General features: G+C 43.7%; 1 protein-coding gene across 1 annotated transcript in view; it reads right to left on the reverse strand.

Moving 5' to 3' along the window:
* BAIAP3 (BAI1 associated protein 3) overlaps positions 1 to 16377 on the reverse strand; it is a 1057809-nt gene that overhangs the window by 209063 nt on the left and 832369 nt on the right. The window lies entirely within an intron of this gene.

The following is a 16377-nucleotide window of genomic DNA, read 5'->3' on the forward strand; positions in this document are numbered from 1 at the left end:
CTTAACTGTTATATTTTCTTTTCTTATAAGTCCCTTGTACATGGCACTTCATGTACCCATGACCTGTAAATGGAATGCTCCTAGTGGGCAGAAGCACTCACCCACTAAAGTAGCACTGCAAAACATGTCTCTGGCCTGCCACTGCAGCCTCTAGTGCAGTTTCAAACTGCATTTCGACCTGTTAAAATAAACCATTAGCCAAACCTAAATGTTCCCTTTTCAAACTTATAAGTCACCGCTAAGGTAGGCCCTAACCACAACTAGGGCAGGGTACATTTAAAAAAATAGGACATGCAGGTTTAAGTTTTACATGTCCTGACAATGAAAACTTTTAAAACGCTTACTTAAGATTGGGAACAGATAGAGAAATTATATTTACGCTCAAATTTGTTGTAAATTAAAATTCTATTTTCTGCCCAAACCCCTGTGCCCTTCTGCCGGTGTCCAGGATCACATGACTTTTGCGGGCTGTGTATTGCTTCCAGATAGTGAGACAAAGGAAGCTTAGGTGTGAGGGGAGAGGGTTTTTCCTGACAGGATGGCTGGGGAGTGTCTGTACCCTGCCTTGATTAAAATTCATAGAGCTCGGCCTGCAACACGCAGAAAGGAACCTTACAAGAGGCCTGCCCTTGCCTTCATTACCCTAGACAGGAGCTAGGACCAGGGGAAGCAGGAGAACTGAACAGAACTAGTTTTGAAAGTAGGTGAGGGAATTCCCCCACATAAAGGCGGGCACTATTATAACAGTGGGACCTTCAGAACCTCTCATCAGAACATTTCTGAACCTGTGAAGGACTACCCTACTGCCAGAAGGACTGCCCTAATGCCAGAAGGACTGTCCTGCTGCTGAAAGAACTGCCTTGCTGTTCAAAGAATGAAGATTGGACCTGCTTGCATTGATCCTAGGCTACCTGGAGTGACCCAAAGGGTCAGGTGGCTGAACTCTTGTGTAAATTACTGGGACACAATAAGCTTCTAGAGGCCTTCCTGCAACTCTGCCCAGCTGACCAGCACCAACTGGAACTAAATGACCTTTACTGCTGGCCTGTGCTGGCGTGAGTCCTGAACCAAAGTCGTGCCTCCTAGATCTTGGAACCTTAGCTGGCATCAGTATAAAATCCTCCTCAAGAAATGGTGAAAATCTTGAAGTTTGGGCACATGGTGACGTGACATAACCTCGCCACGTCGAGAATCGACTGCCTACCATGACTAGATGTAATAATCTGTGATGTTTATTTCAACTAAATGTTTTGACTATGCCTTTTGTATTACCTGTATTGACTAGTTATTGTATTATCTTAGTTCCTTTTAGAAGATTTCTATTGCCTAGTGACATTAGAATCTTTATGGTGACTCTTGAGTTGGTGTCTTTTCGAGCTGGATGCTTTCTAGCTGGCTCCTCTTCCATGTAGTCAATACTAAATACACTCAAGACATCAACTGTTTCCTGCATTATTACTACACTAGCAATGAGAAGCCCCAGCGGAAACTGCTCTTTGTGCCAACAGCAATCGTCTGCAACAAGTGGCAATTAGAGACCTGCACTTCAATCTGACAGCCGCCTGCCGACGCAAGCGGCACCTTTCACGTGGACTGTGAGACGGTAACTCTTCAGTGAGACTAACCTGCTTTCTGTATTGAACCCGCACTCCATCGCTGTTGGCCTGAACTTGTGACTTTTCCCCGGTCTAGAGCGACAAGATGACCTTTCGTGGTATTTGTGCTTCTTGGCACTATTTTTCACCTAAAACTTTAAAAATGTATATCTTCGGTTCTACTGACAGCATTTTGATCACTTAGGTGTCATTTTAGTTATTGAAATGTACTTACGTTGATATTATTGTCTTGTGATTTCACTTTATTACTGTTTGTGTGCTTCATGAATACTTTACACATTGACTCTAAGTTAAACCTTACTGCTTTTGTACCAACCTAAGGTTAAGCACAGGTTAATTTAGTGCCTTTTGTGGTTCATTCTGACAAGGATTGTATTTGTTATGAGTGGGACTTCCACCCTATCAATGAAAAACTCAATTTCTTACAATAGCTGCAAGAAATTGGGTGAATAGTTATGCAGGATGTGAGGCCAAGTAATAAGTCAACAATTTTCCTTTGCTGGGAACCAAGCATCCCATTATAGCAATTGACTCGCTCGGGATAGTGAAGCAGAGCAGTACAAGGCCTACTCAGGGGAGGTGGTGAGGACTAGTAGTCGCCATTTGCTGGATCGCACAAATAACATTCAATAAATGATTACCCAGTCAGTGTTTTTTTTTTAAGGAAAAGTAGATTTATTACACACACCACTTAATGCTACACATTAATTTAGAAATATATACATCAGGGGGATAGAAATACCTTTAGTGATTTCTAAAATCACATTTGAACCCTATTGGGTCATGGCCCATAAAATCACAGCACCCTCCCAACCTATACCAGATGGAACATCACAATTGAGAGGGCAGCACTTTAAATAAAGCCGGCCTATTACCTTTGTCAAACGTGACCACATCGAGCTATAAGGCAAGCCTATTTTCTTTGTCAAGGGGTCATCACAACAATATATAAGGCAAGCCTATTGGTGTGGTCAAAGGTCACCACATTAAAAAGAACAATAACCACATTTTAAAATTATGTCAATGAAATTAGTAACCATGTTAAATGCAATCATTATTGCTAATAAAGCATTGTAATGTTCATAAAAATTCAAGGTCGGCAACATATTATCAATAAAGCATTTTGAAATCAACATAACATGAATCTGAGTCTTTCTTGTACCATTTTAGGGCACATAACATGTAGTCATAGGTCCATACACTAGAGGTCACTGCACTCCCAGGCTGTAGAGCAAAAGTTCCAGTCTTTGGAGTGGATTTAAATAAGAGGAAGAATGGTGTGGGGGTCATGCATTTCATGACCACTGCAACCCTTACAGTCCTCAAAACTCTTCTTTTCCGTTGATGGTGCCCCTGCGATCCTTGGGCCTCCTCAAGTAGAGAAAAGCATTTAAAATAAGCCCCACAGGTCATTATGAGGCACTCCCTCCGTGGAGCTATGCATTTTGATTAGAGGCCTCTGGCCGGTTGTTGTCTGGCAACCTGCCTTCCTTTTTCATATTTGTTCAAAGGGGGGCGTTCAGTTCTAACGGGTACCCCCAAGTCTTATGCCATGCTGGAGCCGCCGTCTTCTACACTGCGCGGCTAGCTCCCCACCCTACTGACAGGACCTGATTGTTATTGTTATTGTTAGTTGATTTTATATATAGCACACAGCTGCCTCAGCGAAAAGGCGCCTGGGCGCTTGCAGCAGTGTCGGTAAAAAGCTAGGGCTAGACTGTAGGGAAAAGGTAAGTTTTAATAGCCTTATGGAATGATAGCAGGCAATCTAGTCGCCGGAGCTTGACAGGGAGGGAGTTCCATAGTTTAGCGTCAAGAAACCGGAACTGGCATTTATTTATTTTATTTGCTGGTTTTTATAGCGCTTGAATCGACTCCAGATGGAGTATCTCTGCGCTTTTGGTGCCGGTTAAACAGGAAGTGTAATTAGAGCAGAAGCTAGATCTCATTTTTAAACAGAACGGTTTTCAATTGCCTTCTGAATTTTAAGTGCTCAGTACACTGTCTCAGGGACAGAGGGAGTCTGTTCCATAATGTGGGTCCTGCAATTGACAACGCTTTATTCCCATGCCTCGTTTTCCTGGCACGGGGCACCACTAGGAGCAGATTATTGCTTGACCTTAGTGTTCGGGATGGAATGTAGGGAATACATTTGTTTTCAAGATATGCGGGCCCTTGTCCATGAAGACATTTGTGGATCAGGCAGCATATCTTAAATTTCGTTCTTTGCCGGATCGAGAGCCAGTGCAGTTGCTCAAGAAGGGGTTTAGATGGAGTTCTTGGCGGAGCATTAAGAACTAGGCGGGCCGCCGTGTTCTGAATGACCTGGAGCTTAGCCAACACGCCTTCATTGGCAGAGAGCAGCAGGCCATTACAGTAGTCGATCCGACTAAGAACAAGTGCCTGAACTAGCGTTCTCCTAAAGGAATCCGGCAGCAGAGGAAAAACCTTACGCAACAGGCTGATGGTGTGGAAACAAGAACCCGAGATGTAGTTTGTGTGTTGTTTTAGTGATAGTTCTTGATCCAAACGGACCCCTAGGTTTTTTACTATCTGCTTGGGTTCGGGGGCTGCTCCCAGGTCCTGTGGCCACCAATCCGGGGCCCATAGCATCCTGGCTTCTCCAAACAGCATGACTTCAGTCTTGCTGACGTTGCACTGAAGGCAGTTGGAGGACATCCAGTGTGCCACTGCCTTCATACCTGATGAGAAGGAGTTTCTTACTTCAGCGGAGAGGGTTTTGAAGGGGAAGAGGAGCTGTGTATCATCAGCGTAAGATACTGGGATGAAACCATACTTACGCATCACTCTAGCCAGGGGTGCCACATAAATGTTAAAAAGGGTCGGGCTTAGACAGGAGCCCTGTGGCACCCCTTTTGATATCTCCACCTCCGCTGAACGATATGCACCCATGGTGACACTCTGGGTGCGATCGGATAAGAAACTCCTTAACCAGGCAAGGGCTTTGTTCTTGATACCAGCGTTCGACAGCCGCTCAGTCAGGATGGAATGTGACACGGTGTCGAACGCTGCTGACAGATCTAAAAGAACCAAGATTACTGAGATGCCCTTGTCCTGGTACATGTGCAGGTCATCAGTGACTGACAGAAGGGTGGATTCAGTGCTATGTTTAGGTCTAAAACCTGACTGAGAGTAGTCCAGGCCCCCAGCAAGTTCGATATAGCTGGAGAGATGGTGGTTGACATGCTTCTCAGTCAGTTTCCCTAGAAAAGGTAGTAGGGAAATGGGCCTAAGATTAGCCAGTTCGGTCCACGGGGTCGCAGTGTTTTTCCTAATTGGTCTAACAATGGCTCGTTTCCATTCTCTAGGGACATTGCCTGTGCTAAGAGAGAGATTTACCAGTTCTTCAATCATGGGGCAGAGCTGTTCAGCTAGGGCGGGCATTATTCTAGCCGGGATAGTATCATCTGGGCTACCACTTTTGATTTGTGATATCAAGGAGAAGATGTTGCCAGAAGAAATAGGAGGGAAGATATCAAGTGAGTGAGTATCCTGCTTCAGTTCAGCATCTATTTGGAGGAGCGCTATATCTGTAGTGGTAGTCTTGTTAGCGCTAATTATTTTCTCATAGATTTTATCTATTTTGTCGGTAAAAAAATGGGATATTTCATTACACAGCTGTTGTGATGCTAACTCAGATGTTTCACATGCTGTTGGTTTAACAAATGTTTGAAGAATTTGATATAGGACCCTGGGTGAGTTCCCTGCAGCTGTGATTTGTGAGGTAATATGGGTTTTTCGTGCTACCCGGATGGCTTTATGGTAGATGGATAGTGAATCCCAATATTTATTCTTGTCCTCTGCCAAATGAGAGGTTCTCCACTTCTTCTCTAACTTCCTGGCGGTTAGTTTTAGCGTCCTTAGATGGTCCGAGAACCAGATTTCCTGTTTCTTAGCAGGTCGGGGTTTGAATAGCTTCATAGGGGCAATTTTTTTTATCGCATCCCTAGTTGTACTTTCAAATTTTTCAAGTGCAATTTCAGCATTATCATTGGGGAGGATGGGGAGGGGTTTGAACTTTCCTTTAAAGGTGTTAGCAGTAACTTTGTGCCATTGTCTGCGTACACTAGGTAGAGAGATTGTGCTTGCAGGGGTAGGGTTAAAATACGGGGTGTAGAATTCAATAATAAAATGATCAGTCCAGTTAGCCTGAATTGCAGGTAGGCATGAAATTGACAAGAAATTAGATAAAATCAGGTCTAGGGTGTGTCCTGCCTGATGGGTGGGCCCAGAATTACGTTTTGTGAGTCCTAATCAGGATAAATCTGTTAATAGAGTTTGCGCTTCACTACAATCCAGCCTTTCGCTGTGTACATTAAAATCCCCTACCAGTATGAAGTTGCTCTCATTATTTATATGAGGGGCAAGTAACTCAATCAGCACATTGGAAAAGTTTGTGCAGGGCCCGGGAGGACGGTATTTTTTGACTTTCTTTGGGGGACAATATAATTTTGAAGATTAATAATTCAATTTCTGGGGTACTCAGCTCATCTAAAATTGAGATGTTAATATCTTGTTTATGCACAATGGCTATCCCACCACCTGTTTTTATGGGGCGGTCCAGTCTGACTATTTTGTAGTCGTCTGGGATTCCTAGGGTTATAGCAGGGGTAGAATGTGGTTTTAACCACGTTTCTGTGAGATAGCACAGGTCGGGTTGTTTTGAGGAAATTAGGTCCCAAACTTCGGCAGTGTGTTTAGAGAGTGACCTAATATTACAGAGGATGTTTTTCCTCCCCGGGGGAGTATGGGTAGAATCATTAGCAACATAGCTAGGCGATTGGCGTAATTTATGATATGTAGTATCGATATTGTCTCTCGTTTGAGTACTAAACTGATTTTGGCAGTGGAAGGAGGAAAAAGGCCCTTCTACCTCAGGGAAAACATCCCATTTGCAGCCCAATAGCGGTGCAGATTTAAGTTGCAGCAGTACCTGAGGTGTATATGTAAGCCCTCGTGGAGGATGCCTTGGGAAATCAGTTGATGCAGCCCCCATGGCCCCTGTGCCCCGTCCTGTCGCGGACGGGCGCAGACGGGCAGGTCTTTGGCTTGTCTTAGGCGCCGTCCAGGGCGCCCCGCTGCGCGCAACCGCTGCGCGCTCCTACCGACGAGGGGCTAAATAGCCCTCAGATTTGATCAGCTAGAGCGCTAACCGCTCGACTTCCTGTGGGCGTCTGGCTCTTGCCTGCCCCGCCCTCCGCACTACGGTATTGGCTACCGAGTCGGACCGGGGCGGGCAGGCTGGAATATTGAGCTCAGACGGCTGGGAAATGTTATGTGAGCCCTTAGCGGCACCGGCGAAGTGCAATGTGCAAATGGCAATACAAAGTGCAAGGTACAGTTAAAATTATTAATCAACTTTAGCTGCTATCCGCCGCTAGTGCTAAAGTGCTAGGCTCAATTAAAAGTGTTATTTAAAATTCGTAGTCAATTTTAAAATTAGGCAATTGTCAAAGAGTTAAAACAGTTTCCCTGCAGAGCATCCGCTCTAAGTGCGTTTCAGGCGCCAAGCGGGGTCAGGAGATGCTGCCACCGTCGTCCCATGGAAGCCAGCAGTTATATTCTACTACCTGGATCCTCATGGATGGGCTATCTGCTCCTCTCTTCTTTCCACAGGGTGTAGGCTGCCGTCAGGACCCGGAAATGGGGTCCCAGGCCCCATCCCCTGGGCCAATTAGAATGTCTTTCTCTCCTTCATGTTCTGGGGTGCCTCTTTTATGCCCAGTTCAGCTTGTTGGTGGGAGATTCCGCATTTGGCTAACCTTCCCCCTTTTCTGAGTTTGGCTCTGGCCAGGCTAGTGCAACAAAAACTTGTAGGGGCATATTAGCAAGAATCTCGTTAAAATTATCGCGGTTTTACCGGCAGGAAACTGTAGCTAAAACGGTGATAATGGGCTTCATAATATGCGTTATAGAATTCCAATAGAAGCCCAGGTTAGATGTCCTGCACATCTAACCTGGGCTTCTATTGGAATTCTATAACGCATATTATGAAGCCCATTATCGCCGTTTTAGCGGCGGTTTCGTGCCTCTAAAACAGCAATAATTTTAAGTAGGTTCTTGCTAATATGCCCCGAAGTTTTGTTTCTTTGTGAGAATACAAAGACATGGTCAATAGTGGATAGACCTCGGCTAGTATATTTTGCTTCCCTTCTCAATCATCCAAGTCTCTCAAACTTAGCATGGAATGTAGTTCATAATAGATGTTGATGAGGGTGATCAATCTGCATGACGTCCCCTCATTCCTGGTGCCTTTCTTGTAGACTAGTGTGTTCGTATTGCTGAAGATGCGGGTCCTGAATTCACTACTCACAGGACCTGCTGCTTTCAAGACCTCTGTTCTCGTGCTTATTTAGTTATATTCACCTCTGTATTTGTCCTCAAGCCACAACGCCTCCTGCATTTGTCTTCCTAGGATCTCCTTCTCTTCTATATGCATGCCTCTTTTTTTCCTCCTTATCACAGCTTTATAGGCATTTCTTGCCATCTTGATATCATCTTAATTCCCATCTATGAGAACAAGATTATTTATGTCTTCTTTCTTTTGTTTGGAAACATCATCATCTTATAAAACCGGATGTATGACGATACAATGCATGCTTTTACCACGCATGCTGTTACAACGCAAACTTTTACAACGCATAGCGCTTTGGGGTGCTGGATAGTGAATAGTTTAATTTACTATTCCAACTCCATTCCCCGTGGATAGTAAGGAAGGTGTTGGATAGTAAATTAAAACTATTCCCTATCCTAGAGCGCCACCCCCAGCGCAATGCGTTGTAATGGTTTTCGTTGTAAAAACTGCGTTGTAAAAGCACTGCGTTGTAAAAGTTGCGTTGTAAAGGATGTTTCCCTATAAAACCAGACTATTTTTTCCCATAAAAGATATCTCCTTCTTACTACTTTGCCCTCTTGTAAACACTGGCTGTATTGTGTTTAACAAGTTTTCATAAAGCATAAGGACAACCTTTGGGTTGGCCGACTTTGCTTCTCTTGGTGGTAATTCAGTTTTGACTTTGATTGCAAGGCTCTCTGTCTAAGCTTCAGACAGTGCATCACTCTTGCAGTTTTAATTTCCAAACCACTATTACTCCAGACTCTCATTCTCGAATTGAATTGCCAGATGTTATCTAATTTGTATACTTCGGCTGGACTATTCATTATGTTTTCTTTTATGCCTCAATAGAGTGTGTTGTAATGACTCTCGAACAGCCAAGTAATGCTAAGGCTCTCAAATTCATGCCAACCTTCCAGTATTTATAGAACAGAATTGATTACTGTAACTGACCCACATGCACTGTAGGTGAGAACTTGTAGGTGATTACTTTCACATTCAATTCTGTAGAGCTTATATCTTCTCTTATTCAGAAGACTATCGGACATTTTGAATCTCGTCTGTTAAATTCATGAATTCTACATAACACATGTTTTTTCTTTCACTTATGAAACATACTCCATACACATATTTTTCCTACATAGTGATGTAATTTCTATCCTTGTCTTGTACCACGTGAAACCACATCTCACAGAACTTCTTGCACATCAGAAACCCTTCATGGTGAGGTTTTGAAAGGATGCCACTGATGTCTGAACCCTCAACTCTTTCCTCAAGCATCATTATAACCACCCCCCAAGAGACACATCAACATAACCACCCCCCCAAAAGAGCACATCAAATCCTCATCTCCCTGTTAAAACAACAAATAGGAATCCATAACAATCTGTTTTTTGTTGGGTCAAAGAACTTGAATAAAAAGCCCTATAAGGTTTATTTTGCAGAAGCATCTTCTCTACCCCTTTCTCATCTCATCTTCAAATATCTGAAGTTAAGGAGTAGCATAGTTCACACTAGGACTATTAGTATGGACTATTTGTGTTATCCTCCAGGCCATAAAATGCAATTATCCCTGTAACTCATCTCTGGCTCAAAAAATATCAAAACTTCAAACACCCATTGTTTCAAAACTATATAAGATATTCTAAATTTGTCATTTCATTTTTAAATTTTTGCTTCTCCTCCTTCCCACTAAAAATGGCACGCTAATTGCTGTCATCCATGTCGATATCTAATCATGATTTTCATGTACCATTTATTTTTTCCCATATGATGGAATACTAGCCGACAGTCTGCATTGTGATGTTCTTGGTCACAGACACATACATCTGGAGATTGAATGTTACAATCGGATTACCCTGTATTTATTGGTCCGTTGAACCACTTATACAGTGTTGAAACCCAAGGTACTACCGTTTATAGATTCACGTCTAAATCTAGCTCCGATGGAAGTTCCATATGTCCTGATTCTTTATATGGGAAACCACTGACAAAAAACCACCAGTATCATTAGTAAGAAACTTGGCCATAGTAAACTAACCGAAAATATACAATTGGTGGTTAATGTCACATGGTACACATTCAGGACTGTGGGCCTAAGTCATTAGGAAGTGGTAACTCTACAGGGAAGGGGGTGCAATTCAAATTTGCAGAGATTTATGACACTAGGCATATATGAGGGATATCCACAATTCATGTACACCAGTATTCACTGATCTTCTGAGACAGAGTGTGGTGTGGGTGTTATGTGGCATTTCAGCTTTCCTTTCTTCTTTACCCACAGACCATAATTCCCATGCTTATTGGACAACTCTGTCTCGTAGACATAAAATTAGAAGTGAATGGGAGGAAGGCTAGGAGGCGGGGGGAGGAGCGGTAAATACATTTGATGGCTCACAAACCAATGACGCATTGGTATATGATCAATGCCCCATCTGACACCCCCTGGGAACTCCCCCAGCCCTCCCAATGCTGTCAGGAATGACTGAAAAGTTTTGCACGCGTTGTAGAACCTATGCAACCGTGACTGACATCTCTGCATGAAAACTGCAAACACCCAGCCTTGAGAATCAGGATTCTGTGCATAATTCATACTTTTTCGACCAGAAACTTGAAGTATGGCTTTCTGAATCAGGCCCTGCATGTCTACAAGTGAGTGCACCCCTGACGTAGAGCTCGTTTCCAGTGGTTTAGCATCGCCAATGCTATTTACATCAAAATAACAATCCAACCTTCATAATGTTGACATAATATGCCCCTGGGAACAGTTTAAAACAGCATACAAAAGCACACTTTGAGACAGCCTGCTACAAGACAATGACCTTGGGTGTAAAGCAGCACATGAACATCTCAGGTACATAAAGTCCCAGTTACCCTTCTCAATGACCTTCTTTGCCATCTGTGTTTTTCCACACAGCAAAGATGGGTTATAAAGCAAAACACAAACTCCCTCTCGATGCAAAACAGCTCACCTCGATTCTAATAATCCTTAAAACACATTCCTCCAAGCTGTGAAAACAAACTGCTAATAGCATTACTGCACGATGACTAAATACACTCTGAATGTGCATGTTACCCCGAGGCATCTATTCAACATCCGCTTCCAGGCTTGCAGCCTCATTTTAGCAAAAACACGTTGGTGCCAAACAACGAAAATAAGCAGAGAACATTTTGCATTTTCATCAAGCTAGATGCAAAATATTAAGTGCCCAATCATGCCTCTCACTGTAAGTGTAGGGCAGTAATACAGCTCTCGGTATTACTAATAGCAAGGTTCTTCTGTAATTCCGGATTGCAATGTTACTGGGGATGTGCAAGCTAATCCCCTATGGACCCATGAGGATTATTGGGACATTATATTTAGAAATCAGTCCTACTACCTCGGATTCCAGATGTAAAACTGCATTTCTGGTCCTTTTTCCTGAGACAAATTCAAGCAGGTTTGACCTGGAGAATTTGTCCTGGTAACCAATGCGGTAATATTGGTAATATCGCAGGATGGCCATACATATCTGGGCCGCACTCCTGCTTCTGCCCAAATGTGTATTAAGGCTACTCCTAATAAGAAGCTAAAGAAGGTCTTGTTATTACATGAGGGAAGATAAGGACAAGGCTTGTTAAAACCATTCACACCCACTGACACAATGTGAATGTACATCTGTAAAGTCTGTCCTTAAATAAAGGAATTCAGGTCACCTATTCCTTGTTTAAAATAAAAATCAAGACACCTTGAAAGAGCTTCCAACTCACACCGCCATGCAAACCATAACTCGCACACCAGATGCAATGCTGTTCTTGACCTCACTGATGACTTGACAGGTGCAATTACAAATGCCGTAAATAATGAAATTGTTTATCATCTTTCGTTTAACATGATTATGAAAGGGTCGACTATGACTTTAGTGTTACTCATTGGTGTTAGTATGTGTTGTTGTTTAATTATATATGGTGCTTTTAGGTATGTTACTTATTGGTATACATATTGTGAGGTCATAAGCATGGTTAGATGACAGTCCTAAACCATATCTTGCACATTTTAGTAGGTTTCTGCTTTCAATCTGTAACCTTAACTGCAGTTTAGCTCTGTTTAAGTGAATTTCTGAGGTTTTTTAAACATATGTTAAGGCGTTATTAGCAAACTTCAGTTTAACCTTTGATTTAATTCCAGTAGGGCCAGCCCCATAGGAATTACGCGATCTGTGGTAAAACAAGGGCTTTAAGGGGTCCGGGTCTCACCGGTGCTGAGCACCGGCAGTTTTTTAAGGGGGCCTCGAAACGGGTCTCTATCGGGCTCTGTTTTGAGCCCTGGCACAGGCGGTCCGTTTTTTTTTCCAGACTGCAGTGACAGCAGTTTGCTGTCACTGCAGTCCGGAAAGAAGTGCCAGGGAGCAAAACAGGGGCGGACTGGGAACCAAAACCGGCCCTGGCAAAGTGCTCGGCCCTCCCACCCCCGGGGCTGGGGTTGGGGGTGCCGCCGAGCTCTTTCCCAGGGCCGGTTTTCAGCCGATTTTGTTACAGGGACGATTTTGCAGCTGTGCTGCAGAAAAGGCCCTGTAACAAAATCGGCCCCCAGGGACCCAAAACCGGTCCCCACCCGTGCGGCGCACCGGGGGATTGCCCGGTGCCCGCTACGGCCAGTCCGGCCCTGGGGCAAAACAGCCTGATAGAGTCCCGTTTCGAGATAGCAGGCACATAGATGTGTGCTGCCCACACTGCTTACTTCTCACTAGTGGAGAAGTTACGGCATGACGTCATGCCAGGTGAGCGTTGTGGGGGAAGGGAAATCCTTTTAAGAGTCATTTTCTCTCTGGATTTCCCTTCTCTTTCTGAAACGCAAGAGCAGCAACATTGTGGTAGGGTCACCAGGGCTTTAAGTGGAAGCTTTTTCAATATTATATGTAACAAGCCATATTTGCAGTTTATTTATCTTCTGCAACTAATAACCATTGACAAAGGCAATAGTTGTGACTTGTTATAGGTATGATGTTACTTGTTGTATCACATATCTGGATGCAATGACAGAAACAGCGAAATACAAGTCGGGCGGCACACTACGCTAAACACAGATTTTAGTGTGTGTTTTAAAGCCATGCCCCGAATTACACTGGCCACACCTCTTTATGAGCCCCCCCCCCCCCAGTTTTTTCATCCCACTTAAAGCCCTGGGTAAAACTGCAGGTCCGTTTTGTTCCAGCAAGAGACTTTGGCTGCTGAATGTAGTCCAAATCTGTAGTTGATACTATGGAGAGAAATGATAAATCACTGGGAGAATTTGACCTAGAATTGCAATTTTTCCTTCTAATTTCTCATACAGCGGGGGGGGGGGTTGTATATTCGGAATATCGGGAAGCAAAACATTGGAAAGATACATGTAAATCCCCATTATTCTTGGCGCTCCCGCTCTGGTATTGGTAAATCCAGGGGACTGCATTTAATAGGAAACAGCCCTGAGAGGTTCAAATGTGAGGGCTATTGGCCTGGCTATCTACTCATATCCTAGCTTTACACTATATTCAGTCAGAAGATGTGTGCAGCTTGCATTTGTATAAGTTTGGTAAACATAAAATGATTAATTCATCTGATTTACCCTAAAACTAGAACAACATTTTTCAGTATCTTAAATGGTCATTTCTGATTTTAAGCATCTCTCAGTGCACCTATTATTATATTGATTGACAAGCCGGGGCATAGCCAAAAGGCGTTTGAATGGTGAATGCAAAACTAATGCTGCAAGTGATGAAACACAGAGGCACGCAAATACATACATGTGCCAGCATATAAAGACACAGAGAGACAACAAGTACATACGCATTGCACACATCTACTAACAGTCTCAGACAAATCTGTCAAAAAACACACACATATACACACACTTAAAAATGCACGTTCTTATAGGCACAGCCACAACAGAGTGTTCAACCTGTTAGCCTTAGAGTGGTCTTCCCCCCAGATTTTTGCCTTCCTCCTCTATTGTTCTGATCTTGCTTATGCGGGCCTTAGTACCCTGCACAGTTTACCACTAATAATGAGTGCTAAAGGGAACATGCTCACTTCTTAAAACATGGTAACATTGGTTTATCTCTAAATGGCATTTTTAATTTACTATAAGTCCCTAGTAAAATGGTACTGTGTGACCCAGGCCTGTATTTGAAATGCCATTAGTTGGTTTGCATCACTGGTTGTGCCATCCATTTAATTACCCCTCTACACATGTCTTGGGCCTGCCATTACAGCAAGTGGGTTAGCAATTTCTACCTGCCATTTCGAATAAACCTTTTTCCAGGTCCAAAGCTACCTTTTTAATACATACAAGACCCCCAGGGGAGGCCCTCGATAGCACAGAGGGCAAGGTGCAATGTATTTTAGAAGTACGACATGTACTTTTGAGTTTTACATGTACTGATAGTGAAGAACTAGGATAACATTGGCAGTGCCTTATTACATTTTATCAGTGTTTTTTTCCAAATTGAAAGTGATAACCAATTCATGTTTGGTGACTCCAGAATAAAAATTTTAAATCCTAACTTGTGATGAAGTCGGATTTTAAATTGCAGTTCTAAAAATGACACTTAGAAAAGTTTGCATATTCCTGCCTTAGCCACTTAGGGCCTATAGCCTGTCTCTAACTGGGTGTAGCTGACAGTTGGGATTAGTGTATTCCTCCTAGACAGCCACACACAAAAGGGAGCTTCGGTCTGACTGAATGGGTCATCACTGGCAGGATGGGAGGGAAGAGCTGGAAAACAGCCCGACCTACAGCTGAATGGACTAGGAGCTGTTGCCACACAAATAGCTGCATACCGCCTGTGGTTAGTCTGGGGCCAGGACAGGGAAGGCAGCATACCTGGGGACTTCAAAGGGAAATCTCTAGAAGCTTCTCCCCCACTTTAAAGGCATAACTGAGTATAAAAACTGGACCTCAGATGTCACCACTCAAGTACCCTTCGGACATGTTGATACCCTCCCAGGAAGGACTGCTGTGGTGCTGATGGACTGCCACTCTTCTGAACTACACTGTGCTGCTGTTTTGTTGTGCTGACCTGCTGCTCTCTTGCCTGGGTGAGAAAGACAGGACCTGCCTCTCTTGAAATCAAAACACAGAGTGACTCCAAGGCCAGTTGGCTGGACTCCTGATCTGAAGCCTCAGGAACATTACAGGCTTCCAACAACATTGCATCTGCACCTGGACTCTGCCATCTGTGTGTCTACCATGCCAAGTAATGCCATCCAGTCCTAGACCCTTGAAAGTTGGCTGAAGGTGCTCTGCCAGCCTCTGAGGATCCAGCAGAACCGATGCATCTCCTCTGCTGAACGGCACAAACCTAAGCTGAATCGACGTATCGCAGCTGTTGCATGGATTGGATCTGATCCAAAGACCCGCATCGCAGTTCTTTGGAGCTGCCGAATCGTCCCAACTGTGTGACACATCCTCGGCACATCCCTCACATCCCTCTTTGACGGCAGCCTCAACGACAATGATGGACTCTGCATCGCAGCTTTGCAGCTCTTTGGAACCAGCACATCGCCTCGCCTGCACACCGAATCCTTGACAGCGGACGTCACATCTCAAGCCCTGTTGACATGATTCTCGATGATGATGCAGGCCCTCGCATTGCTGTCTCTCTGTATCTTGGAACCAATGTATCGCTTTGACTGTGCATTGCATCTTCGACGCGATGCACACATTGCTCTGCAAACCAGGATTTAAGGTACTTTGTTCAGCTGGCCTAATTTGGTACCTGTAGGCGGCCAGTGCTCCATCTCGGTCAGACTGAACTTGTGACTTTGTCATGGTTCGGTACGACCAGATACCACAGTTGGCGCTTTGTGCTTTTTGGTGCCATTTTTACTTATCTTTCCAACTTAATATCTCCAGTTCTACGGATTGGACTTTTGTCATTTTGGTCTTGTTTTATTTATTGAAGAACGTTCTATTTTTCTAACTTGGTGTGGGATCCTTTTGTGGTGTTTTCTCTGTTTTTCTGTTTGACATGTTGCACAAATACTTAATACATTGCCTCTAAGTTAAGCCTGACTGCTCTGTCCCAAGCTACAAGGGGTTGGGCACAAGTTAATTTGGGGTTACTTGTGCCTTACCCTGACTGAGATTGTGGTTGCTGCTCACAACCCAGTCAACCAACAACCCAATTTCTCACACAGAGCGATAGTACAATTACCTCTAAGACACGTACAGCATACACAGCATCAATACAAGGAGTATACTATTTTAATTATAGCACATGCAAGACAGCAGAACTGCCCGCTTCCCTCTTACAGAGAAAATATAAGTGAAATGTCAGATCATGCAGGTACAATCCCTTGATTCCCTGAAAATGTTACAAACCACATTTTCGTGGATGGGTTGTTATTTCAGACAAGCACCTGATCACCCTTAGAAGTGATCTT

The sequence above is a fragment of the Lissotriton helveticus genome, chromosome 10 (genome assembly GCF_964261635.1).
Source record: "Lissotriton helveticus chromosome 10, aLisHel1.1, whole genome shotgun sequence".
Taxonomy (NCBI): Eukaryota; Metazoa; Chordata; class Amphibia; order Caudata; family Salamandridae; genus Lissotriton; species Lissotriton helveticus.